General features: G+C 41.4%; 3 long non-coding RNA genes across 3 annotated transcripts; all 3 read right to left on the bottom strand.

Moving 5' to 3' along the window:
* Positions 1–375: 375 nt before the first annotated feature.
* On the bottom strand, positions 376–1,136 carry LOC120519292. The gene is made up of 3 exons (XR_005631435.1): positions 1,109–1,136; positions 926–990; positions 376–434 (listed from the first exon to the last, which is right to left on the bottom strand). It is a non-coding gene; the product is annotated as an uncharacterized LOC120519292 (long non-coding RNA).
* A 90-nt stretch (positions 1,137–1,226) lies between these two features.
* LOC120519294 lies at positions 1,227–2,029 on the bottom strand. The gene is made up of 3 exons (XR_005631437.1): positions 1,797–2,029; positions 1,577–1,621; positions 1,227–1,267 (listed from the first exon to the last, which is right to left on the bottom strand). It is a non-coding gene; the product is annotated as an uncharacterized LOC120519294 (long non-coding RNA).
* Positions 2,030–2,034: 5 nt separating this feature from the next.
* Positions 2,035–2,676, bottom strand: LOC120519293. Its single transcript, XR_005631436.1, has 4 exons — positions 2,641–2,676; positions 2,363–2,413; positions 2,229–2,277; positions 2,035–2,082 (listed from the first exon to the last, which is right to left on the bottom strand). It is a non-coding gene; the product is annotated as an uncharacterized LOC120519293 (long non-coding RNA).
* Between the last annotated feature and the right edge of the window lie 9,722 nt (positions 2,677–12,398).

Consider the following 12,398-nt stretch of genomic DNA (forward strand, 5'->3'; position numbering starts at 1 on the left):
GTGCATGCTTTAAATGCTCTGAAGCACACATCCTTATAAAGCCCTCTGTGGCTGCCGGGTCAAATTCATGACTCCATCTGCACGAGTAGAAAAAGACAAGTGATTAGAATTATGAAGGTAATCTGCAGTCATACACCAAGTCCCCATATTTGAAAGCAAAACTTGGTTGCCTATGCATCCACTACCAATACTGGATTATTACAAAACCATGTCTGCAAATGTTAAAGATAGTCACAGCTAGTAGACATTAGAAGGAAATCAAGTTATAAATCAAATTATTACAGGTTGGCAAGGGGTAATGTTCTTGCCTTAGCCAACATGAAATATGGGCTTACCTTGTATTGCTCTATAAACCTTTGTGTTCTCCAAAGGTTTCTTGCCTTTTCCCCTTCTTCTTCATATTAAACCTCGCCATCAGGGCATTACTGAAGAGCCTAAAAAAAAAAGACATTTATAAATCAATGTGAGTGATATACATAGGAACAACATCAATGTACTATAAAGGCTTTATGACGTGTGATCAGTGTACCCTAGGTTGGCCCCCTCTTTTCAGAACAGCTGCTGCTGGTCTATAAGACCACAATGTGTTGTGAATTTATAATTTCACTTAATTTTTATCTAGTATGACATACTCAGACATTGTTTTATGCAAACAGAAATGAATGTTATAATGGGAGTAAATGGTGCAAAAAATGTCTGCAGGGTAAAAGATGGAACTTTTTCTTCTACAGTATATTATAGTCCTATTATTAGATCCAAGCTTCAAAATTTCATAAAAAACTGAAATGCAAAAAATGTATCAAGGGGCACAAAAGGGTTAAGCAAGAAAAAAGGCAAATGAAAACATGCTGGTCCACACCCAGAATAAAAAAGTTCAAGCAGAGCACCCACCCACCCACAATTCATACTGTATGTAGAAACATACCGGTCAAGGACTTTGTGGACACAATCCTTGGTGTTTTTCCCTCCAATACGTGCAATTTGCAGCACCTGTTGGAATAAGTCCATTATAAAGTTGACTGACACTCCTCAGAGGAACCGAACAGTTTTGCACTGTATTGTATTGTGTTATGCAAGACTCCATTATTTTCAGACTTGTAAAACCTACCAGGGTATCAAAAGCTTGCGCATCACAGACGTTGCTCCTCTGCCTCAAAATCCACCATAGTCTCCATCCTCAAAATGTACGCGGCTGAAGAGGCAGGTTCTGCTTTTTGTACTGATCAGCGCAGGTCAAACAGCAGGGTTAAGACCTTTTTCTGAAACACTGAAATACATTTGTTGATTACTATGATTACCTTAGAATAGCAAGGCTAGCTAGCTGGTTCAAAATTATTTTTGTAATCAGTTTCAGTTTTATCAATACAGTAGATAGTGTTGGAGAAAGAAAAAAGTTCAAACAAATGTTATAATATAACATGATTGAAACTACCCTACAATTGATGGTAGAAAAACAAGCCACTGCTATAACTGAAAAGCAGTTTGTGTAGACCGAGAGAACAGTAGACAAAGAGAGAAAGTTGTAGTATTAAGTCTCTCTCTCTCATCTCACACTGCCAATAGATCAAATACTTACCATCCGTAGGCAATGGGAATGTCCATTTTAGATCTGTCACTGCATCTGCACCACAGAAAGTTTAATTTAGACATTACCAAATGATAAACTTTAACAGATTCGGGCAGGATTAGAAGAGAAATAATCTTAAATAACGTGATTAAAACAATTACAGGTTCATCAGTACGACTAACTGAATTGCAAAGTGTTTTGATGAAATTGCGGCCTTTGGACAACTCACCATGCCTTGGCCCGTCATAGGGGGGGCTGGTAAGATCACTGTGCCGGGATCTTTCATCACATCTGTAGGCATCAGTACGTTGTGACCTGTCATGCCTGTCCGTGTGCCTCGAACCACTGTGCCGTGACCTGGACCTGTCCGTGTGCCTCGAACCACCGTGCCGTGATCTGGACCTGTCCGTGTGCCTCGAACCACCGTGCTGTGACCTGGACCTGTCCGTGTTCCTCGAACCACTGTGCGTGATCTGGACCTGTGTCTGTATCCTCTGCTGGACCTACCTCTGGACCTAGTACCATTTAAATTTATTTTAAATCACTTGGACATAATACCATAACACGGAAACAGACTAACACCTACTGGTTGGCGAACAATATGTGCTGGAGACCAACCAGTAGAAGCCAGCCAATACTGTGCCTTATCCTGTTTCTTTACCTAGAGCGATAGCCATCCATGGGACAACCTCCTGCTGCATGTCGAGATCCTGAAAAACCACAAAGAATGTTCTTACACAAAGATGATAAAATAAAAAAAGTGACTGTTTAAAGTGAGATGAGATGAATTCTCACTAGGTGTCGACAGATCTCCACACCGAGGTGCTGTGCTTGCAGTTTGAGGGCCTGAAAAAGACAGAATATTCAAAGGTGCAAAATTATTGAAAGGAAACAAAAAATGACCTTTAGCTGTGATGGACACTTGGGCTGAATCCCATTTTTACCCTTAAGCCCTCTTTTTGTCCCTTCCCCTTTATGCTCAATTCAGAAGCAGTGAGAAATTCACCATCTTGAATGGACTTTTAACTTTGTTCAATGGGATGGTTGATGCGAGGGGAGAAGTAAATACTCACAAGGAGTGGACATTTCACTGCCCTGAGAACTGTCCGTACGCTCCACAGACCTGGCTTCATCTTCAGAGGCTGAAACACATGAATCAGTGTGAATTGTGTGTATACACAAGACAGTACCATGCTTCATAAGTTGTCATTATTCCCACATGCATTGAGATTCAAGTTGGTACCTTGAATGGACCACAGCTTTTGGTGCAGTGGGGTATTTGGGCAGCTTGACACCTATACAGAGGTAATACAGTGAAAATAAGCATATGCATCTCCAAAAATGGAATAACCTTATTAAAAAGTTATTAATCTTGAAACAAATTATAAAGTCACTATAGAAAACCATTACCCTGATGTTCTCTTCATCTGAATCTGTCAATTCTGCAAAAAATGTTGATACACATTTAAGTCAAAAATTTGAGGCCCAATATGTCAGATTACAAATGTCATCTATCTATACATGCAAGAAACATCTGCCTGTGTGCGAGTGTCTGTGTGTGTTTTCCATGCATAATTCTCAAACCATCCATCTGACTGACCTCAAAATTGATACACATCTTGTTACTTGAGAGTGAGAAACATACCATTTCTTACAAAGCCCTCTGGAGTTCCTTTTTTAGTGCGGTTCCTCGTCAATTTAAATGGCACCTCATCATCGCATTAAGTAGTCCTCTGCCTGACTGGTCAGGTTGTAATTGTCACATTCACGATGACTGGCTACAATTCAACATTAAAAAAAATATATATATATCAACAATATTTTGACTTGGATATATATTTAAATTTCTATTCATCAAAAAACTTGCCTGACGAAAATTTTATTTTGATTAAAGTGAACGTCATCCAGTGATCCTGGGGGTTAATTTTGTCCCTTAGAGCCCTTTCAGTTTTGTAGGCTCATACTATGTGGCCACCTAACTGTTCTGTTGTTCCTGTCGATCCAATTTTCAGGAACTACACCCTCCTCCTCTTGTTCACCCTCCTTCCAAACAGCCCTTGTATACATGATCTGGAAAGGACAGCATATGCATGTTACTTGAAGTTTTTAACATTTTAATATAGTTTATACATTGAGTAGACCAGTGGTTCTCAAACTGTTTAATTTCAAAGACTCTCATGACTCTTAATGTACCCTTACAGTTCCATTGCATTTCATTTGTACAGACCTATAAGCGTCCAATTTAGAACCCAATTAAGGAATCCCGAGGGTCCCTTGAACCCATTTGAGAACCACTGTAGCAGACAAAGCAAATCATAGGTGTAATGGCACAGAAAAGGACACAAACCTATTCAACAAATCACCAACTGTCATGTTAGAAGACAGAAATTAATATGCGATGATTCTCATTAGGAGTGATAAAGACCACTAGTGTCTAAATTAGAGGGTCGGCCTGGTTAGTGGATAAAGCAAGCGAGGTGAGGTTGAGAGTGTTTGGACATGTGCAGAAGAGGGATGAAGGCTACTTTGGGAGAAGCATGTTGTGGTAAGAGGTGAGAGGAAGGAGAGAGGTTTATGATTGTGGTGAGAAAGGACAGTCAGGTGGCAATCACAGAGGAAGATGCAGAAAACAAACAGATGGAGACAAGTGATGGCTGTGATGACCCCGCTGTGATGTAGCTAAAAGAACAAAAAATTTCAACCTTTAGTGTTCCACACCATGGCGGCGGTATGAGGACAGAACCTCCAGTTCCTTGTGGGAGGCAGGCCACCTTCGGAACAGATCCCTTTCACACAGTAGTCCATTTTCATCCTGACCTGACCTTTTCCTATGCACACTATATTCAGAAGTCCAGAGCTACATGGTTGGTGAAATAATGGTGAAGTGTAATGCTGGTGCAGGATTTCACAAGCAAAGGTACCGTCTGCATTTTTCTGTCGAACAAAAGCAAATCTGTCGTCTCTCAGAGAAAACAACAGTCCCTTTCTTTAACAGAAGCAAACACCTCAGGGTGCATTTTGCTTACGTTCACTTCTGAATGTTCCATTTCTGACAAACGCCTGGTGACTTGTTCCAGGGGACTTCTCCCACTCCTCACATGTTTTTTAATTTGTTGCAGGTAGTTTTCGAAGGAAAACAGGAAATGTCATTCAAGGAACAGTTGAAGTGGCTGGCATCTTCATGGAGATGAACTAGTCCATGTACATTGTATACAGGAAAGGTCTTGCCATACAGGTCAGCACAGCACATGACAAAGTGTTTGATTAGTTCATGGGCATATTGGAGATAGGCCTTGCGAATCCTATCATCTGACTCCAGCATTATTGACATTGCCACTGTCAGGGACAAGAAATGTGTGTATCTTTCAGGGACAACACAGTTTTCAATACCACAGGTCCTGTGTATAGCAAAACTGCCTTAGTTCAGTTGCTTTCCACCTATCTATTTCATGTAAAGCCCGCGGCTGCAGGGCAAATTCACTCGGCATCTTCCCTCTCAGTGCAGTTAGTTTTGGGAAATTGCATCCTTTTGCCTCACAGATAAGCGACAGATTTTTGGGCCACGTGTCAGTAAAACAACAGGCGTCTAACTACTCCCAAGCAGACCATATGCATATAATCTAGGACAAATGAGCTAACACAAGGAATTCCTGCAGCAATGAAGGGACTGACATCAATTTGGTGGTTCCTGTACTCCACTCTGGAGAAACTGTCATCTGTTAGAAGTGAATTCCTGTTCACTGAAAACTATTCTTCCATCAAAACGAGCACCTCTGATTAAACATCTTTCACAACTCTCATAGGAAGTATGACCCTTAATACATTTTAGATATGCCTTACTGGCGCATCACAGATCAGAGCATCAATACTGACAGAGTAAGTCTGGCCTTCATAAACTATACCATTGTCTTTGAGATGTTTGTACTCTGTCAAAAAGTCTTCAAGATACTCCTCGATTGGACTTGGCTTCTTCTGTCCACTAAACATAGCTACAATAAATGGACCAAAATGGCCACACTTTGCCAGTATTGGCCAGAATTGGACATTACTACTTTTGAAAAGTGGTATGCCATCAATGTTTACACTGAGGTGCACATCATTACTGTCCATCTGACTTAAATGACGACAGATCCCTTTTCTAAGCCGTAGTACACGTACTGCCCACCACATTTAGGCTCTGTTGTATTAACTTGTGGTGTAGCAGGAGTGTCCGCAATCCAAAGGCAATAGGTGACCTTGCTTCCTTAATATGGGCAATAAACCGTTAAGCTCTGTCGTCAATTTGTGCCCAAGGCCCACTGTCTCAGGTCATCTTCAAAGCTGCTGGTCACCTCAGCTTCATCATTTGGTTCCTTTTCTGAGTCAGCAGACCAATAGTCCACATCAGTGGCAACGTCAAAACTATCTGATGTCACAGGGACGCTGTCATTGCTGAAACTATGTGGGGTACCAGGCACATTTTCACTGCTGCAACTACTCAGAGTCCCTAGGCACACTGTCACTATTATTTTCAGTGCCCTGGTGTTCATCACTGTCAGAATAACGTAGAAGTAGATCGAGTTCTCTTTTCCGTTTTAAGCCATCGTCTCATTCTCAGAGCCATCTGTAGATACAGATGTGAGTTTAAGTTTATAGTCTATAGTATGTAGGACTATAGTTGTTAAAAAATTGATTGGCTATTCATTTACAAAACAAAACACTGGCCAATTACCGCAGCCAAGGAAAGATGAATAAGTTCACAATTTCAAAGAAGACACACCTCACAGCACCTGAGGGATAGGGAAAAAAAAATTCAGAATCACGCCAAATGCTTGGCGTGTTGCCTAAACCAATCAGAGTGGCGTTCAGTTGGGCTATGGGATATGGCCAATAGAGAGGCAATGCTGGTATAAGACTACAAAGCTAAAACAGCTAACACTTACAAATTCATAAATGAACATACAATTAACTCACCTGGCTGAACGTTCACAATTTCACAAATACCTCACAGCACCTGAGGGATAGGGGAAAATTGGTTAGACACCTTAAAAAATTTCATTTTAACTATGGCCAATGTTAAGCTAATGTACAAAGAGGCAATGCAAAATGGCCCAAAAAGCTAAAACAGCTAACACTTTTTTTTTATCTTTCTTCGCAAACAGATCATTACAAAGTCTCAATTAACAAACATAAGAGTAGAAGACGAAACAAAAAATAAGTAACACACAATAGATAGATAGATAGATAGATACTTTATATCCCAAGGGGAAATTCATAATCCAGCAGCAGTATACTGATACAAAGAAACAATATTAAATTAAATAGTAATAAAAATGAAAAAAATTAAAATAAAATATCCTAACACAAATAAACAGCTCACACTTACAAATATATGGATAAACATACAATTAACTCAACTGACAGAACGTTCCTTCCGCTTGTTGCAAGACAAACTGAGCAGAGCAGTGAACAAAGAAAACTTGTGATTCGTGCCAAATGCCTTGGGGTGTTGCCTCGGCCAATCAGAGTGGCGTTTACTGGTTGGGCTATGATGACGTGCTGCCAATCAGAGTGAATCAAAACAGTGAATACAGTAATCTCTCGCTATTTCGCCGCTTCACTCTATCGCAGATTTTAAATGTGAGCATATCTAAATATATATCACGGATTTTCCGCTGGTTCGCGGATTTCTGCGGGCAATGGGTCTTTTAATTTATAGTACATGCTTCCTCAGTTTGTTTGCCCATTTGATTTCATACAAGGGACGCTATTGGCGGATGGGTTAGAAGCTACCCAATCAGAGCATGTACATATTAACTAAAACTCCTCAATGATATAAGATATGCATCCCGCGTGGTGCTTGTGTTTGCTTGTCTCTGCCTCTATCTCACCCTGACATTCTCTGTGCCTGACGGAGGGGGTGTGAGCAGAGGGGCTGTTTGCCTATTCGATACTGAACGCTCCTCTAATAAATGCGGCTTTATCGCGGTGCTTTTGGCATATTTAAAAGCACAAAAGCACACATATTGATTTTTGATTGTTTGCTTTTCTTGTGAGCAAGCTCTCTCTCACTCTGAAATTCTCTGCTCCTGATGCAGGCACTCTTTTGAAGAGATATATTTGCATTCTTTTAATTGTGAGAAAGAAGATCTGTCTTGTCGAGCACACTTTTGACTAAAGGGTGTTATTTCATGTCTAGAGGGCTCTAATAATGTTAACAGCGTGGGAGAGTTTATAAGGGCTTAAAATATATAAAAATAACCATACAAACATATGGTTTCTACTTGTGGATTTTCATCTATGGGGGTTCTGGAGCGATCGAGAGGAGGATTACTTTAAGATTTTCTGCTGTGCTGACCTAATTATCAATGCCATCTCGTATCATCTGCCATTTTAACTATGGCCAATATTTACGCTAATGTAAGCTAACAAAGAGGCAATGCAAAATGGCCACTAAAGCTAAACAGCTAACACTTTATAAACAGATCATAAGTCTGAATTAACAAACATATAGTAGAAGACAAAACAAAAAATAAGTAACACCTAACACAAATAAACAACTCACACTTACAAATACATGAATAAACATACAATTAACTCACCTGGCCGAGCGTTTCTTCCGCTTGTTGCAAGACAAACTGAGCAGAGCCGATCGAATGAACAAAGTGATTGGCCCGAATGCCTTGGGGTGTTGCCTCGGCCAATCAGAGTGGCGTTGGGATATGATGACGCGCTGCCTCAGCAAATCAGTGGCATTGACTGGATGAAATCATGCCCACCATAATTTTTTTTATTAATTAACTACAATGCTGATATTTGTCATAAATGTAAAAAAAAAATAATAAAAATAAAAAAAATGTAAAAAAAAAAAAAATTATTACCTTTTTTTTTAATGAAAAAACTTAAATTAATTCATTAAATTTCCTGCACCTGTGTTAGACGTCCCCATGACGTCCAAAAAAGTTACGTCCGATGTTTAGCGTCTTATCGGCGTCTAAGTGAAGTCATAGATCGGCGTCCAAATAGCAGACATAGTTTGCACGTCGTGTAGACGTCGAGAATTGGTCTTGGACCGACGGACGTAATATAGACATGATCTGCACGTCCATACGACGTCTAATGTTTAGTGGGAATATTTATCACACTTAATATTATCTATAAAAGAATTCTTATGTTTAAAAAAGTTGATTATTTAAGTGGATAATACTTGAGTAATACAGCACCTTTATTCAAAAGTTCAAGTTTTTCTGCAGCATTTAAAAGATTAATTGTTTTTATGGCTTCAACTGATATCCTTGCCCTTGTGTTCAGCTCCTTGCTTTCAAATCATTCATCCTAATATTCATGTCTTTACACTTCCTGATATCTAAATACTTCCAGTCCATCTCTGACCCAATTCAATTCTTAGATGGTGCTTTCACTGGTGGGATATAGTGGTCTGTTTTACGTAACAGCTTGTGTTGTTACATTGTAATTTATCAGGTGTGACAGATACGGGGCGCTGTCGTCCCCTTGAACCATCAGACCAGACACCAGGTAAAAGTCCAATAATTTTCTTTATTCGGATTAAACAGTGCACAAAGCACCCTCCACTCCACAATACTCATACAATACACTAATAATCAATACAATAATCAATCCTTCTACTTCCAGACGCGTTCTTCCCTTCCTCCCAACTCAGCTCGCCCGTCTGGGATCTCCCACAGTCTTTTATAGTCCATGACCTAGAAGTGCTTCTGATCCCTCAGGTCATGTGATTATCCAGCACTTCCGGGTCAGGTGAAAATCTCCCTTTCTTCGTCAGCCCGGAAGCACTTTATTTCTTCCATCCTCGTGACATGGAAGTACTTCCGGGCTATATGGAAAATAGACATCTCTGTGCCTCCCTGCAGCCCTGACGTTATGCCCAATTCGGGGCATCTCCATGTCCCAGGGAGGGCTCCCTCTGGTGGCCTGGGGGTATAGGTTGAATGATTGGCCATAGTCCACACAGGCAGTATCCATGATGTAAGTTAGAAAGGCTGTCTCCAGGAACCAGGTAATATTCCCTAAAAGCCATTATCTGAATGTAGTGGCTTTCTATATGTGAATTTTAATAAAAAATTTAGAAAAAACTTTCTCTAACAAAACAAAATTCTAATTCATAAATATAAATAAAGCCATACATGTCAGTGTTCAAAAAAGTAAAATCTGATAAATTAAGAAAAATATCTGAAGCAAAATAAACTCTTAAAAGTGTGCCTAAATCACAGCACACTGTTGTAAGCATTTTTTAGGGTAGGCATTAACCAACAGTTGCCACAATGTTTTGGGTGGAGTTTTCATTTTCTCTGGCTTCTATAAACAGTTAATACTAACAAGACTAATGAAGTTGGAGGCAGTTATTCCACTCAGTAGTCAATTTATGGCATCTTAAGCCGCTTTTCCACTGCATAGTACGGCACGACACGGTTCAGTACAGCTCACCTTGGTTCGGCTCAGTTCAGCTCGGTTTGCGTTTCGACTGCAGTTTAGTACCGCTTTAGAGTGGGCGGGATTATTCACGTGTCGTTAAAAGTTAGCGCCTCTACTGCCGTGACACCGTGGAACTTTACAACAACACGCGCGAACAGCGACAACACTTTAGCTCGATGGCAGCAAGGTTAAGCATCTAAAAAAAGCACATCACTAGCTACCTTTTATCACTGTTGCAAAGCATAAAATGAACTTAACTGCCAGTGTAACATTAAAATGCTGATTCTCTATATTACAGATCTTCCACATTTTGCAAAAAAGTCGCCGCAACAGACCATCTGTTTGGACATTTAACCGTGCTTCAGAGTGGTGGGATGTGATTGTTCCGGTTTTACAAACACTCAGCGGCTGGAGAACTTTCGAAACTTCCGCGTGTCTGTACCTTTAAAGAAAAGAATAGCCAGTGACGCAGTAATGACGATTTTCTCCGGCCAATCAGTGACCAGCAGAGTTTACCGTCACATTTTGGTAGCAGTTGGCACGCTTGGAACCTCGGCTGAGGTGGTACTAAAAAAAGGACCAGGTACCAGGTACTGTTCCCAGTGGAAAGCCCCGCGCATCTTATATTTCTGAAAGGGTTCTGAAACTCTTCAGCAGCGAGAGTGTTGTGCCGTGGTATTTGTATTTTATCAAAAAAAAAAAAGCCTTAGCTTGAGCCTCACCTTCTTTACATTTAGAAAAATATAAACAGTTATTATATTCCCTATTTCTTTTTTATTCCATAAGGTTTTCCCCTGTTACATTATTCATCTCTATTATTGATTGCACTGTGAACTTCATCATTATGTACTTGTTTAGCTAAGATGTTCTAAGGCCTTGTCCCCGTGCTCATTATGATTCTGATGTGAGTTAGGTCTTGTCCACATGGGCATTCAAATCTTGGTTAAATGAATGCGCTCTGAACGACCTAGACTTTAAGTTACGTTTTGTAGTGTTGCTCAATTGACTTCAATATGTTACATTTGCATTCTCTTGCCTCTGGTAAACACCAACCAGCAGCCCAGATTGTAGTTTTGTGTGTTTACCTGTGGTGGGCAGTCCAGAGTGTTTTTAACCTGTGGAGTTTGATGTTCATCCTTCATTGGATTCGCGAAATATGGATCAGTTGGCTTTATTATACCTGAACAAAGACATCCTTGTATTTAAATTCCTCCTGATACGGCGACATAGGCAGAGAAAACATCACTGCCGCTACTGGGTTCACAATCTGACAGCACAGAATGTGTGTAATCTATGAAGAAGTGTGACAATTTCTGCATAAGTTCTACAAATACTTTTGGATGTTACTTTCAAGTTTTGATTGCGTGCTGCAGGTGGTACAACACCATATTACATACAAGTCAACCAATATGCAAGTTAGTGTTAAAGAGTGGCTACTTGTCACCTCTCCTCCACGAGCCACCACCTTATCATTGTGGAGGGGTTTGTGTGTCCCAATGATCCTAGGAGCTCTGTTGTCGGGGGCTTTATGCACTGGTAGGGCCACCCAAGGCAAACTCGTCCTAGATGAGGGATGAGACAAAGCGGTTCAGAAAACCTCCTGTGACAAAGAAAAACTTTGGATAGCATTATCCCTTGCCCGGACACGGGTCACCGGGATGCCCCTCTGGAGCCATGCCTGGAGGTGGGTCTCGATGAAAAGCGCCTGGTGGCCAAGCCTGCACCCATGGGGTTCAGCCGGGCTCAGCCTGAAAAAGGCAATGTGGGCCCCCCTTCCCATGGGCTCACCGCCTGTAGGAGGCGCCAATGAGGTTGGGTGCAGTGCGAGTGGGAGGTGGCTGAAAACAGGGACCTTGGCGGTCTGATCCTTGGCTACAGAAGCTGGCTCTTGGGACATGGAATGTCACCTCACTGAAGGGAAGGAGCCTGAGCAAGTGCATGAGGTGAGAGGTTCCTGCTAAATATAGTCGGGCTCACCTCAACGCACAGCGTGGACTCTGGAACCAATCTCTTTGAGAGGGGCTGGACTCTCTACCACTCTGGAGTTGCCCCCGGTGAGAGGTGCAGAGCGGGTGTGGGCATACTTTTACCCCCTGACTTGGAGCCTGTTCATTGGGGTTCACCCCAGCAGATGAGAAGGTAGCTGTCAACTGATCATCACATGGTGGTGAGTTGCCGATGGTGGGGAGGATGCGGTCAGGCTTGGTAGGCCAAACGTATTGTGAGGGTCTGCTGGAAACAACTAGCTGAGTCCTTGTGGAAGTAACTTAAACTCCACTTCCAGCAGAACTTTGACTACGTCCCAAGGGAGGTGGGGGACATTGAGTTCAAATGGGCCATGTTCCGTGCCTCTATTGTTGAGGTGGCTGACTGGAGCTCGTGGCTGTAAGGTGGTCAG

Source organism: Polypterus senegalus, unplaced genomic scaffold (genome assembly GCF_016835505.1).
Source record: "Polypterus senegalus isolate Bchr_013 unplaced genomic scaffold, ASM1683550v1 scaffold_4556, whole genome shotgun sequence".
NCBI classification, from domain to species: domain Eukaryota; kingdom Metazoa; phylum Chordata; class Cladistia; order Polypteriformes; family Polypteridae; genus Polypterus; species Polypterus senegalus.